The sequence below is a fragment of the Sus scrofa genome, chromosome 3, assembly GCF_000003025.6.
Source record: "Sus scrofa isolate TJ Tabasco breed Duroc chromosome 3, Sscrofa11.1, whole genome shotgun sequence".
Lineage (NCBI taxonomy): Eukaryota > Metazoa > Chordata > Mammalia > Artiodactyla > Suidae > Sus > Sus scrofa.
Window position 1 is genome coordinate 96810245 of NC_010445.4, and position 14940 is coordinate 96825184.

Below are 14940 nucleotides of genomic sequence, written 5' to 3' on the forward strand. Positions count from 1 at the left end.
TAAAGAGTGCTCACTAAAGAAAAAAATCAGTGCTGGTCATCTTAAGAGTTTCAGCAGTTCCTATTTTGATGCTCAGCTCTCCATTGCTACTTGTGTCCATCCTTTCCTTCACCAATCCACAACAGAATGCTACACTATATATAGATTTTTTTTTTGTAATTATCACCAACTCCCTAATGTTCCCCTGCCATATTCAGTTGAAAATTATATCATTACAACAAAATATTTTTACTGACCTTTAAAAAAAGAGTTAAGGACAATCACTTCAAAGAAGAGAAACTCATTCTATAGCTTCCAAACCATCAGAAGGGAAAAAAACATAGGAAGGGGGCAATAATGAAAACTTCATCAATATGATACACAGAAATGATACATTTATTATGAGTTCAGATAAATGTAAGGAGATGAAATGTTAGACATAAAATATGTCTTAATAAAGCTAAGAGGACTGAAATCATATCAATTAATTGCCCTGGGTAGACTTCCAAGGCTATGTTCATAAAAGTAGTAAGAGTGGGCATCCTTGTCTTGTTCCTGTTCTGAGAGGAAAAACTGGCAGCTTTTCATCATTGCATATGATGTTAGCTGTTGGCTTGTCAAATATGCCATTTATTATGTTGAGATACGTTCCCTCCAAAACTGCTTTATTGGGAGTTTTTTTTTTTTTTAATCATAAATGGATGTTGAATTTGTCAAATACTTTGCATGGCCACAGCAACGCCAGATCCAAGCCACGTCTGTGACCTACACCACAGCTCATGGAATGCCAGACCTTAACCCACTGAGTGAGGCCAGGGATCAAACCCACAACCTCATGGTTCCTAGTTTGATTCATTTCCACTGTGCCACGATGGGAACTCCAGGAATCAATATTCTTAAAATGTCCATACCACACAAAGCAATCTACAGATTCAATGCAATCCTTATCAAAATTCCAATGATATTTTCCACAGAAATAGAACAATCTTAAAATCTGTATGAAGGAGTTCCCGTCGTGGCGCAGTGGTTAACGAATCCGACTAGGAACCGTGAGGTTGCGGGTTCGGTCCCTGCCCTTGCTCAGTGGGTTAACGATCCGGTGTTGCTGTGAGCTGTGGTGTAGGTTGCAGACGCAGCTCGGATCCCGCGTTGCTGTGGCTCTGGTGTAGGCCGGTGGCTACGGCTCCGATTTGACCCCTAGCCTGGGAACCTCCATATGCCACCAGAGCGGCCCAAGAAATAGCAAAAAAAAAAAAAAATCTGAATGAAACCATAAAAGACCCAGACTAGCCAAAATAATCTTGAGAAAGAAGAACAAAGTTGGAAGTGTCATGCTCCCTGATTTCAAACTATACTACAAGGCTATAGTTAAAGCAGTATGTTATTGGGCTAAAAACAAACACATAGATCAATGGTACAGAATAGAGTCTACAGATAAACACATTTATATACAGTTGATTAATTTATAACAAAGGTGCCAAGAATATACAATGGAGAATGGATGGTTTCTTCAATAAATAATGTTGGGAAAACTGGACATATGCAAAAGAATTAAATTAGACCACTATTTCATACCATCCACAAAAATTAACTAAAAGTGGTTTAAAGACTTGAAAAGGAGACCTGAAACCATAAAGCTTCTAGAAGAAAACATAGATGGTAAGCTCCCTGACATAAGTTTTGGTGATGACTTTTTTGAATTTGACACCAAATGCAAAAATAAACAAGTTGGACTACATCAAACCAAAAAGCTTCTGCACAGTAAGCCATCAACAAAATAAAAAGACAGCCTACTGCATGGAAGAAAATATTTATAGATCATATATCTGGAAAGGAGCTAATATCCAAAATATATAGAGTTCATACAACCCAGAGTTCCTGTCATGGCTCAGTGGTCAATGAATCTGACTAGGAACCATGAGGATCTGGCGTTGCTGTGGCTCTGGCGTAGGCTGGCGGCTACAGCTCCAATTGGACCCCTAGCCTGGGAACCTCCATATGCTGTGGGTACAGCCCTAAAGACAAAAAGACAAAAAAAAATTTTTTAATTTAAAAAAAAAAAAAAGAGTTCATACAACCTAACAGCAAAAAACCTCAAACAATCCAATCTAAAACTAGACAGAAGATTTGAATAAATATTTTTCCAGGAGTTCCCGTCGTGGCGCAGTGGTTAACGAATCCGACTAGGAACCAGGAGGTTGCGGGTTCGGTCCCTGCCTTGCTCAGTGGGTTAACGATCCGGTGTTGCCGTGAGCTGTGGTGTAGGTTGCAGACGCGGCTCGGATCCCACGTTGCTGTGGCTCTGGCGTAGGCCGGTGGCTACAGCTCCGATTCAACCCCTAGCCTGGGAACCTCCATATGCGGCCCAAGAAATAGCAACAACAACAACAACAACAACAACAACAAAAAGACAAAAAAGACAAAAAAAAAAAATATTTTTCCAAAGAAGACATTCAGATGGCCAACAGACACACGAAAATATAGCTAACATTGTTAAACACTGCTATCAAAGAAGTGCAAATCAAAACCAAATACCAAACAATAACAATGTAATCTCTCTTAGAGTCTAAATAAATATAAATAAATGAATGAATTGAATGAATAAATTAAATAAATAAATAAAACAAGCTCATAGAGAGATTAGTGGTTGCCACAGGCAGGGAGTAGCTGGTGGGAAAAATGGATGAGCTATTTTTAGTTTAAATAGATAAAAATATAAGAAATTATCTCACTAGTTGGATAAAGAACTAAATCCAGCTACACACCATTTTATTTTATTTTATTTTTTACCTTTTGGGGCCACACCTGTGGCATATGGAGTTTCCCAGTGTAGGGGTTCAGTCAGAGCTACAGCTGCCAGCCTACACCACAGCCACAGCAACATCAGATCTGAGCCACATCTGCAACCTATACCACAGCTCATGGCAACACCAGATCCTTAACCCACTGAGCGATGCCAGGGATCAAACCTGCAACCTCATGGTTTCCAGCAAGATTTGTTTCTGCTGTGCCACAATGGGAACTCCAGCTACACACTATTTTAAAAAGTATACTACTTAACAAATATTATTAAGTGGTTCAAAGTAAAGAACAGAAATATATAAACAAATATTAACTAAAAGGAATATAAAAATCAGACAAAAGTAATCCTAACACCAAAAGTCTCAGTAATTACAAATGGGGCAATTCCTCAAGAATATATAATAATCCTGAACTTTTATGCACCTAACTTCAAAATATATAACCCAGTAATTGCTAAAATATACAAACAGCTCATACAACTCATTATCAAAAAAACAAACAACCCAATCAAAAGATGGGCAAAAGACCTAAATAGATATCCAAGGAAGACATACAGATGGCCAACAGGTACATGAAAAGGTGCTCAACACTGCTCATTATTAGAGAAATACAAATCAAAACCACAACGAGGCATAACTTCACACCAGTCAGAATGACTGTCATCAAAAAGTCTACAAACAATAAATGCTGGAGAGGGTGTAGAGAAAAGGGAATCCTCCTACACTGCTGGGAATGTAAACTGGTGTAACCACTGTGGAGAACACTATGTAGGTATCTTAAAAAGTAAAAATAGAGCTACCATACAACCCAGCAATCCTACTTCTGCACATATATCCCCAAAGGATGAAAACTCATTTTATTTTATTTTTGTCTTTTTTGTCATTTCTTGGGCCGCTCCTGCGGCATATGGAGGTTCCCAGGTTAGGGGTCCAACTGGAGCTGTAGCCACCAGCCTACACCACAGCCACAGCAACTCGGGATTCGAGCTGCGTCTGCAACCTACACCACAGCTCACGGCAATGCCGGATCCTTAACCCACTGAGCAAGGGCAGGGACCAAACCCACAACCTCACGGTTCCTAGTCGGATTCGTTAACCACTGCGCCACAACGGGAACTCCTGAAAACTCTAATTTTAAAAGATACATATACCCCAGTATTCACAGAAGAATTGATTACAAATAGTCAAGACATGAAAGAACCTATATGTCCCTACATGTCCATCATGAAATGAATGGATAAAGAAGATGTACACACACACAGAGAGGAATATTACTCTGGCATAAAAAAGAATGAAATATTGGCATTTGCAACAACATGGGTGAATTTAGAAAATATCACAGTAAGTCAGACAAAGACAAACATATGATATCATTTATATGTGGTATCAAGTAACACAAATGAATCTATTTACAAAACAAAAACAGACTCACACAGAAAAAAATTTATGGTTATTAAAGGGGAAAGGGAGGTAGAAGGATTAAATTAGGAGTATGGGGTTATACACTACTATATATAAAATAAACAACCAGGACTTACTGTATAACTCTGGCAATAATACTCAAAATCTGGGAGTTCCCATCACAGCTCAGCAGAAACAAACCTAACTAGTATCCATGAGGATGCAGGTTCAATCCGTGGCATCACTCAGTGGGTTAAGGATCCAGTGTTGCCATGAGCTGTAGTGTAGGTTGTAGACATGGCTTAGATCCTGCCTTGCTGTGGCTGTGGCAAAGACCAACAGCTCTAGTTCTGATTCGACTCCTAGCCTGGGAACTTCCAAATGCCATGGGAGCGGCCCTAAAAAGCATAATAATAACATTCAATCTTATAATAACCTATAATATAAAATAATCTGAAAATAATATATATGTAACTGAACCACTTTGCTGCACATCTGAAACTAACACAATATTGTAAATCAACTACACTTCAATGAAAGAAAAAAATAAAAACCAAAATATATAACTCAAGAGGTTTCTTTCTTTCTTTCTTTTTTTTTTTTTTTTTTTTTTTTTTGGCTGTCCCACAGCATGTGGAGTTCCCAGGCCAGGGATCAGATCCAGGCTGTAGTTACAACCTAAGCTGCAGCTGTGGCAATGCCAGATCCTTAACCTGCTGTGCTGGCTGAGGAATCAAACCCATGTTTCATCGCTCCCAAGATGCCACAGATCCCATTGTGCCACAGTGGGAACTCCAGGTTTGATTCTTTTAGATATCTTCTGGAAACACAAAATAGTTATTTTGTTTAGATAGTGATTTCCATGGAAACATCCTATTAAGATCTCCTCTCAAGGAGTTCCTGTAGTGGCCCAGCAGTTAACAAATCTGACTAGCATCCATGAGGACGCAGATTTGATCCCTGGCCTTGCTCAGTGGGTTAAGGATCTGGTATTGCCGCCAGCTTTGGTGTAGGTTGCAGATGTGGCTCGGATCCTGCATTGCTGTGGCTGTGTTGTAAGCCAGCAGATATAGCTGCAGCTACAGCTCCAACTGGACCCCTCACCTGGGAGCCTCCATATGCCATGGGTGTGGCCGTAAACAGCAAAAAAAAAAGATTGATTTCCTCTCAAAAGACTGAACATGAACACGTCCATCTATTTAATTTTTCTTGTTTTCATGTTTATCAAAGCTGAAAATACAAAGTGTCAACCAGTTTCATAAGATTTATTGCAAAGATAATTGCACACTTCCAATTTCTTATTGTTTCCTTTCAATGTTATAAATAATATTCTTCCATTTCTGTTGACTTTTTCAGTTTCGTGATTTCCTACTTACTTCCTTTATGGAGAATGAAGATTTAGCTTTTTGATCTCCTTGCCATGAACACAGATACACCCCCATTCTTCTAACATGCTTATATCTTACCTTTGGTTAAATCACTGTTCTTGATTATTATTATAGTGACTATGTATGAATTCAAAGAGGACTCTGCAGTAAACTATGGTTACTTTTTCCTCTGCTACATAACTTTTTCCCTCTAGAATTAAGTGTCTTATTCTCTTAGTTACTCATCTTTCTATGAATTTAATAGTTCAACTCCAAATTCACACCACTGTATAAATCATCTCTCAAGATGTTCATTCACATCTCATTTTCTACCAATTGGTCTTCCTGAAACTGCTTGGAAAGCCTCTGCGCCAACCTGGACTGGCTCCCCTTTATGCCTGGGCACAGCTGTCTTCTTGAGGGGGCCCTTCAACTTTCCCCCACATCAGATCTCCCATTTACTACATGCTATCCCTTCTTCTTTCTTGGTTTACGGCCTTCTTTTACTGGAGCATATCCTTCCGGAAACTCCTCAGCAACGTGATGGGACCTTGCATGTCTTAAAAATCTCTTTATTCTACCTTCAAATAAAATTCATAATTGACCACAGTACAGGACTATGCGTTTGATATCATTTTCCTGCAGCATTTTGAAGGCATTTTTTTCATTATCTAACTTCTAAGGCTGCTTTTGATAGGTCCAAGCCATTTTAATCCTGACCTTTTGACCTCTTATTTCTCTCTGAAAACTTAGAGAATCTTTTCTTTGGTATATATATTCTGAACTTTCATGATGATGTGCCTTGAGGTGAAACTATTTTTGTTGTGTCAGGCACTTACTAGGTCCTCTCAATCTGGAATGTTGCATCCTTCAATCCTGGGAAACTTTTGGGCATTGTTTCACTGATATTCTCCCCTCCACACTTCCTGTTATCCAGAGCTTGGACATACTGAACTGGTCCTCTAAACATCTCTTTTCTCTCCTGTTTTACATCTCTTCAACATTTTCTTCTGCTTCCCAGGAACGTATCTTAAGTTTATGTTCCAAACTTTCTATGAAATTGGTTGTTTCTTCATTTTAATCTTTTGAGAGTTCTTATTTGTTTTCTGAATATTCCTTGTTTCGTGGATGCTGTGTCTTTTCTCTCTGGGAATATTAAATGATAGGGTTTGCTTGTTTTGTTTTGTTTCCTTTTCCCTGAATAAGCAATATTTTTTTTTTCTGATTGGTTGTTCTCTATCGTTCATGTTAGAGGCTTCCTTCAAATGTCTGGTCATTCATGAGATGCCTACCTATGTTTAAGGGTAAGAAACTAATAAGCTGACTAGAAGCTTTTACACATACATGGAGCTTGTTGACCATGAACTTAAACATTAGGCAATCGGGCTAGGATTTCTGCTCAGGAACCGCTTATGTCAACATTATTACTTCTTCCCTCTGGGCTGATAAGATGCCTCAGAGACTTTCAACCTCCTCCTGTAGGATAAATGCTTGACTGCCAGCATTTTAGGAACCATGCAGGAGAAGAAGCCTGGGGGAGGGGAGACAAATTCATCATTAAATATTCATATTTCGCTTAACATGAAGCTGAGTGGTAGCAACCACAGCCAAGAATAAAGATTGGAGGGTCCTTGGAGTTTCTGTCGTGGCTCAATGGAAACGAATCTTGCTAGTATCCATGAGGATGCAATTTCGATCCCTGGCCTTGCTCAGTGGGTTAAGGATCCCTCGTTGCCGTGACTGTGGCGTAGGTCACAGATGAGGCTTGGATCCTGAGTTGCTGTGGTTGTATCGTGGGCAGGCAGCTATAGCTCCAATTTAACACTCAGCCTGAGAACCTCCATATGCTGTAGGAGTGGCCCTAAAAAGACACACACACACATACACAAAGATTGGAGGGTCCTGCGCTTCTCTCTCCTGTAGAGACTTACACAGGGAAGTGAGTGTGGGGCTGGGATTAGTGGATGCTAATGGAAAACGTGTGGCCTTAGAGTCAACTAACCCCCTGAAATCTTCTCATTTATTTCCATGTGCTGAATGTCCAGCAGCTAAGCATGTAAAAACTTCCTGTGAAAAACTGAAACGTTCTTCTCTTACAAAATTGAATAAATTACATGGAGGGCTCTAGTCCAACAACTGCGGTATTTATGGGCTCGTGGTGTAATCAGCAGTTTCCTACCACTCATGCTAAACCAAAGACTGACAGTCAACCAGCCTGGACTATTTATACACAATTGCTGGTCAACTTTTCTGATGCTCCATTCTTAAATATAAATGGACTGTCAAAGATTACCAGACATTTGGAGTTTCTGTCGTGGCGCAGCGGAAACGAATCCGACTAGGAACCATGAGGTTGCTGGTTTGATCCCAGGCCTCGCTCAGTGGGTTAAGGATCTGGCGTTGCCATGAGCTGTGATGTAGGCTGGCAACTATAGCTCCTATTCGACCCCTAGCATGGGAACCTCCATATGCTGTGTGTGCGGCCTTAAAAAGCAAAAAAAAAAAAGAAAGAAAAAAGAAAGGGTTATTAGACATTTGAGAGAAGTTGTAACCTGAAAAAAAATAACAAACATAAAAATGGAAAATAATCTCAGGGGAAAGAAAAATAATACAGGGAAGAGAACTTTTTAAATATTCAAATTAGTGCTCAGGAATCATGAATTTTCTTTTTCTTTCTTTCTTTTTTTTTTTTTTTTTTTTTTTTGGTCTTTTTAGGGCCTCACTCAAGGCATATGGAGGCTCCCGGGTAGGGATTAAATCAGAGCTGTAGCAGCTGACCTACACCACAGCCACAGCAACTGGGATCTGAGCCACGTCTTCAACCTACACCACAGCTCATGGCAACGCCAGATCCTTGACCCACTGAGCGAGGCCAGGGATCAAACCTGCATCCTCATGGAATGCTTGTCAGATCTGTTCCCACTGCGCCACGACGGGAGCTCCCAGGAATTTTCAAATACATTATTTCACAGCCACACCATAAGAGAGAAATCGTTATTCTCATTTTAAAGATTAGGAAATTGGTATTTCAAACGAGTGTGCCTTGTGTAAGCTAGTGCTCCCAGCCAGTAACCTGGCTGGAACATGAGTCTTCACATTCAGATTCTCTGGTGCTCTTTTAGTTGAACCACAGCTACTTTGGTATTTATAAACTCCACACACAGTGTATAGTTATATAGACCCACAAGAAAATCAGTCCCAAAACAGAAACCACAAAATCCCTGGCTGGAAAGCAGTTGTCTTTATTTTTGCCCTTGTTTGCTATTCTTTCAGCCTAGGGATCTTTTATTGGTAATTTAAAATCATTAATATTCATAAAAGGAACAATTTCAAGTTGCATGTTCTCAAGAAATCTACTGCAGAAGAAAACTTAGGGACAGAGGTATGACCAAGAGAGGTTAAATTTGGAATCTGAGATTCTATCAGAATTCTATTTCAGGAGCCTCTCTCCAGGTTTCTTTGGGGGGTGGGAGGGTGCTGGGGGTTTTTTTAACTTTTTTTTTCTATTAAAATATAGTTGATTTACAATGTTGTGCCAATTTCTGCTGTACAGCAAAGTGACCCAGTCATACATATATATATACATTCTTTTTCTCATATAATCTCCCATCACGTTCTATCACAAGAGACTGGATATAGTTCCCTGTGCTATACAGTAGGACCTCATTGTTTATCATTCTAAATGTAATACTTTGCACCCAGATTTCAGGGTTTATTATTACTTACATAATAGTGGCTGAGACAGGGGTCATGAATACCCCACAACAGAAAGTCGATAAATGTTCGTTGAAAAAAATGAAAGAACAAATGAATGAATGGATGAAGGTTTCAACTCTCTCCAAATCATTACTTAAAAGCAAAGATAAACTTTGGTAAAAGAAAACCACTACATTTTCACAATCTATGTTAACAGATGGTAAGCGTCAAACACCTCACATTGCATAAATGTAAATATACATTAAGTATATCCAATAAAGTTTAGAACATTTTAAAATCAGTTTAAACATAAGGGTAAGCTGAAAAGGAATATTTTGACTTTTGAGTAACTTTTTATAATCAAATTGGGCAATAACTTTTGAAAATACTAAAAATGGAGAGTTCCCATCGTGGCTCAGTGGAAACAAATCTGACTGGTATCCATGAGGATGCAGGTTTGATTCCTGGCCTCGCTCAGTGGGTCAAGGATCTGGTAGGTGTTGCCATGAGCTATGGTATAGGTTGCAGACATGGCTCGGATCTGGCGATGCTGTGGCTGTGGCGTAGGCCAGCTGCTGCAGCTCCAACTCAGCCCCTAACCTGGGACTCCATACGCTGCAGGTGAGGCCCTTTAAAAAAAAAAAAAAAAAAAAAGACAAAATTCTCTTTTAGAATTTTCTCAATTCTAAAAATGAAACAAAGGCAATGCAGGAGACACTCACGTAAGTTTTAACTTTCACAATGTAACATAAAGCTTGTGTCAATTCACAGCCAATCCATACTAAGTCACTAAAAGAAACTTGAAACTATCTATTGTCCCATATCAAGCTCTTTATGAAAATAAGTCTTTTATGAAAGGCCACTATTACAATAACAAAATGAAACATATTCTAAACCTAATACTTTGATTTACTACTATGAAAATACCCTCTGTAGCCAGTGTGACGGTAGCACGAGTGGCAAAGGGACTCTGACACAGATCCTGGATATAACACTCAGCGATCCCCTGTAGTTGCATGTGTTGCATACAAATAAACTTATTTAATGAATGGGTTACTATTGACAGAATACTTTCGAATCTTCAAATTCAGTGATATGGACAGCAATTCCTCACCAAGTATCTCTCTTTCTGATTATCCCCACAGAACCCGTGAAAGACTCTATCACCATTTTTTAGGTTTTGTTATTAAATATCTTCAACCAATAGCCCCCACATGACACTTAAATGAGCCTGCAAATTATATGTACACATGTATATGTATATATTATTTGTACACATATAATTTCCATTGGGTGAGGCAGTCGAGTAACTGAAGGCATATATGATTTAAATAGGGTTAAGTGTGGTGTTGACTGGCCTGTTATATGAAAGCAAATACTATGGTATCCAGGGACTCCTTATTCCTCTACAAGAAACCCAGACCACCTCAGAGGAATCATATTCACGAGAGGAAGGTCAAGTGGCAGGAACTCCCAGACAGAAATGCTGTCTCAGGTAAAGGCAGCATTAGGTTACTGTGGGCCACACTAATGCCCAAAGGGAAAATTCTTCATATTTTTCACCTTTTTCTTTTCACTGCAAATCTAACCCACAGGAAATAACATTCACTTCAACTGAAAAAGAAACTTTCCCTTTCCCTCCCTGACTCAGAAAATGAACTAGTAATACCGTAAAGAAGGAAAACTACTTAAATCTCAGCTTCCCTGAAGAGTTTATGTTTGGCATACTAGAGATATTTCCAACACCATTCCTTAAATTCCTCTAAAGACCTCTCCCACTTACAGCAGGATTTGCCCAAGACTTCAATAAGGCCTCTTTCTTCACAAGCTTCAATGCTCAAAGTTATTTGGAAATTGTAATGGAAAAAACAAATAGGTGAAAAAATAATGTTTTTTAAAAAATCCCATGAATTCTCCTAAACCATCTCTGAAATAAATAAGATATGTATCGTTGAAATCTATCTTTAATTATACACTCTGGAATCCTATCACACGTTTTTCTCTAAAAGAAATTTAGAATGATGTCTCCAATTAATATATAATCACATTAGTTTAAGTCACCTCCTTGTACACTTTACCAATGTGTCCGGTCAGAAGATAAAGGAATAATGAGCTACTTCTACATGCCAGGCCACTCTTTTAGCTGCAGCCCCCAAAAGTGTCTAAGGTTTCATAGCAGCTCTGCCATTTATTAGCTGTGTAATATTGGGCATACTACTCAGTCTTAATGTCAACATTTTTAGATTAGGGATAATAAGAGTTACCTCATAGAGTTACTGTGTGTTAAACTAGCAAATGGCTGTAGTTAAGGCTTAGGAACCACAGCTGGCACCTAGTGTTAGCTGCCCATAGTTGGTGTCAAGAAAATGGAACTAAGAACCAGAACTGTAGCAGAAAGGAAAAGTTGGACAGAATTTCTGGCAGGGCTTAAGAATCAAATTAGTATTTTTTCAATAATCTGTAGCCGTAGGCGTATATTCCTCCGGAGGGAAGGTATGGAGAACTATTAGAAAGAAGCCTTGGGGCAGACTGGTTTTAAGACAAAACCAAAGGTTATGAATGAGACCAGACTAGCCTTTGGAACGCAGTATTTGACTCAAGTTGGGCTGGCATGCAGAAGCAATGCAACAGGGTTTGTTTTGAAAAATATGTAATATTATGTAAACTGTTATTACTGCATACATACGCACATTCTAACTTCCGCAGATAAGTACTGCCAAGCAGAGAAGGATTTATCTGCTGCCTGGCTGAACAGAGAAGACAGAATAGATGTAGGTGAGAATTTCAGAGAAAGCAAGGAATGTGGTAATAAAACTAGATTAGAGATGCCATATAGGGTGATGGCTAAGCATTCAGGCTCCAAAAATGAAAGGTCTATTTTATTTATTTATTTTTTTTTTGTCTTTTTCCATTTCTTGGGCTGCTCCCGCACCATATGGAGGTTCCCAGGCTAGGGGTCGAATCGGAGCTCTTTGCTGCTGGCTACGCCAGAGCTGCAGCAACGCGGGATCCGAGCCGCGTCCGCAACCTACACCACAGCTCACAGAAATGCCGGATCCTTAACCCACTGAGCAAGGGCAGGGATCGAACCCGCAACCTCATGGTTCCTAGTCGGATTTGTTAACCACTGCACCACGACGGGAACTCTGAAAGGTCTATTTTAAATCTTGGTCCCACTGCGTACATTTCAGCATGAACTCAGGCAGGTTTAACAACTTTCACGTGCCTTAGTTTCCTCCTGTGACATAGGAATAACATTAGTACCTACCTCATAGAGTTGTTATAAGGATTAAAGAGTTAATATGTATAAAACCTTTAGAAGATTGCCTGGCACACAGTAAGCATTGGTTTCCTATTCTGTAAAATAGGAACAATAAAACTAATTACTCCATAGGTTGTTATAAGAATTAAGCAAATCATATCTATAAAGTGCTTAGTAAATAAAGTCAATATTTGGTATTTCTATTAAAACATGGGTGGGTACCAAAAATAATTTTAATCCAGAGAAAGGTATTTCATAATGGAAAAGAACAGAAAAGATCATGAAAAGCATTATTCCCAATTTAGTGTTGAATATATTTCACTGGGAAACCATGAGTAACTTGGCATACTTATCCACTTTCCATTGTATAAAACATCTGAATCATTCCATCTCTTAGATCTGTCAAAGGATTTAAGACAGATGCAAAATACAGAAGACCAAAAAAAAAAAAAAAAAAGAAGAAGAAGAAAAAGAAACCACAACTAAATTGTATAGCATAAATTAATGACCAAGAAACCATTTACGATTTTACTTATAGAGAAAATGACACTTTAAAAATGTTTTAAAAGGGCACTCTTAAAGAAATTTGTTACAATAAGCCTTCTAAAGAACAAAATGAATGTTTACATTTAATTAAGAATTTAAAGGCCGGTTAATTGGAACCCAAATAAGCACAACTTCTTAGAAAGAATATCCATAAAGAAACCAGGAGAGTATAGCAGTCAAGAGTACCAAGAAAATTCTGAGGAGGCTGTGGGCAACAGTGAGCAACTACTGAGAGGTGAAGGCATCTCAGACACCTGGAAAGTGTCCAGTGAGGTTTAGCAACAAGGTTATAATTGCTGATACTGACGAAACTCATTGTGTGGGGGGGTTGGGATTGAAGAAAATAACAGATAAAATTGCAGTACAATGGTGGGAAACATTTTTATAGAGAGAGATGCAAAAGACAAAGCATGACTCACTACCTTTGAGTTAGGATAAGCGTCTCCAACTTGGAGATATTCAAACTGGGATTTTTTTTTTTCCCAAGTTACAATTTTAATTCTAATAGTGATAAATAAAGCAAACTGATATGTTCCATAAACTGTATTACTGGATCAGGCCAACTGTATTACTGGATTCACCCAAAGTGAATAAGATAATTTAAAATTTTCCATCTAACAGGTGTTAAAGCACACAAATTTAAGATGATATATATGAAAGTTTAAACTGAATGATGTTTTCCTGGACTTGATTAGAATTCTTATATGCTAAGAGATTCTTGGCTTGCAATGAAAAGAAGATTTAACACAAGTTTTGGACATGTGATTCATGAACCATTCTCACCCCAAAAGGATCATGCAGACTAGAGTTTAAGAAACCACATACAAGCTTTTCTGATCGGTTCTGAATGACCATTAATATCATTCATCCTTCTAGACAGCACTGTCCAATAGAAATACAATGCAAGTTGCATATATATTTTTAAAATATTAGTACCTATATTTAAGAAGTAAAAAGAAATAGGAAATTTAATTTTAATATTTTCTAATCTAATATCAAAAATATGTAATAGATATAAAAATTATTGCTGAGATACATCACATTCTTTTTTTTGTACTAAATCTTTGAAAGCCAGTGTGTATTTTACATTTTCAACACATCTCAGTTTGAACTAGCATCATCTCAAGTATTCAACAGCCACCTGTGGCTAGTGCCTGCCACTCTGGACAATGCAGGTCTAGAACGCAAATTCCTTGAAATAGAATATGCATTGTCTTATTGACAGATGTAACTGTAGCATTAAGAAGAGTGTCTAGCACAAAACCGGCCCTCAATAAGTATTTGTTGAATGAATAAACAAAAGAATTAATCTATCAGTTTTAGACACATTTATGCAAAAAAATTCCTATGATATGAATGAAACTTTAATTACATTATTAGGATTATTAAGAGAAGATATAGGAGTTCCCGTCGTGACAGAGCGGAAACGAATGCGACTAGGTACCATGAGGTTGTGGGTTCGATCCCTGGCCTCGCTCAATGGGTTAAGGACCCGGCGTTGCCATGAGCTGTGGTGTAGGTCGCAGACGCGGCTTGGATCTGGCGTTGCTGTGGCTCTGGCGTAGGCCGGCGGCTACGGTTCCGATTAGACCTCTAGCCTGGGAACCTCCATATACTGCAGGTGTGGCCCTAAAAGGACAAAAAGTCCAAAAAAAAAAAAAGAGAAGATATAATTATATTAATTCAATTCTAGCCCAGATGATAGTTTAGTGATATACAGTTAGTCAACACAAATTCTTAAATTGGTGCATACTTTCAAATATAGTATAAACACATTTTATTGCTATAATCACTTTAAAGATGATTTCCCTAAACACTTGGGAGATGGAAATGCTCTCACATTCCTCTAGTAAAATCAAATAAATTACAGCTGTTTTCTCTGGAATGA

The 14940-nt window shown here is 38.5% G+C and overlaps 1 protein-coding gene across 5 annotated transcripts in view; it reads right to left on the bottom strand.

Annotated features, from left to right (window-relative positions):
- Nucleotides 1-14940, bottom strand: part of PLEKHH2 (pleckstrin homology, MyTH4 and FERM domain containing H2) — a 126035-nt gene that overhangs the window by 102848 nt on the left and 8247 nt on the right. The gene's annotated exons all lie outside the window — the stretch shown is intronic.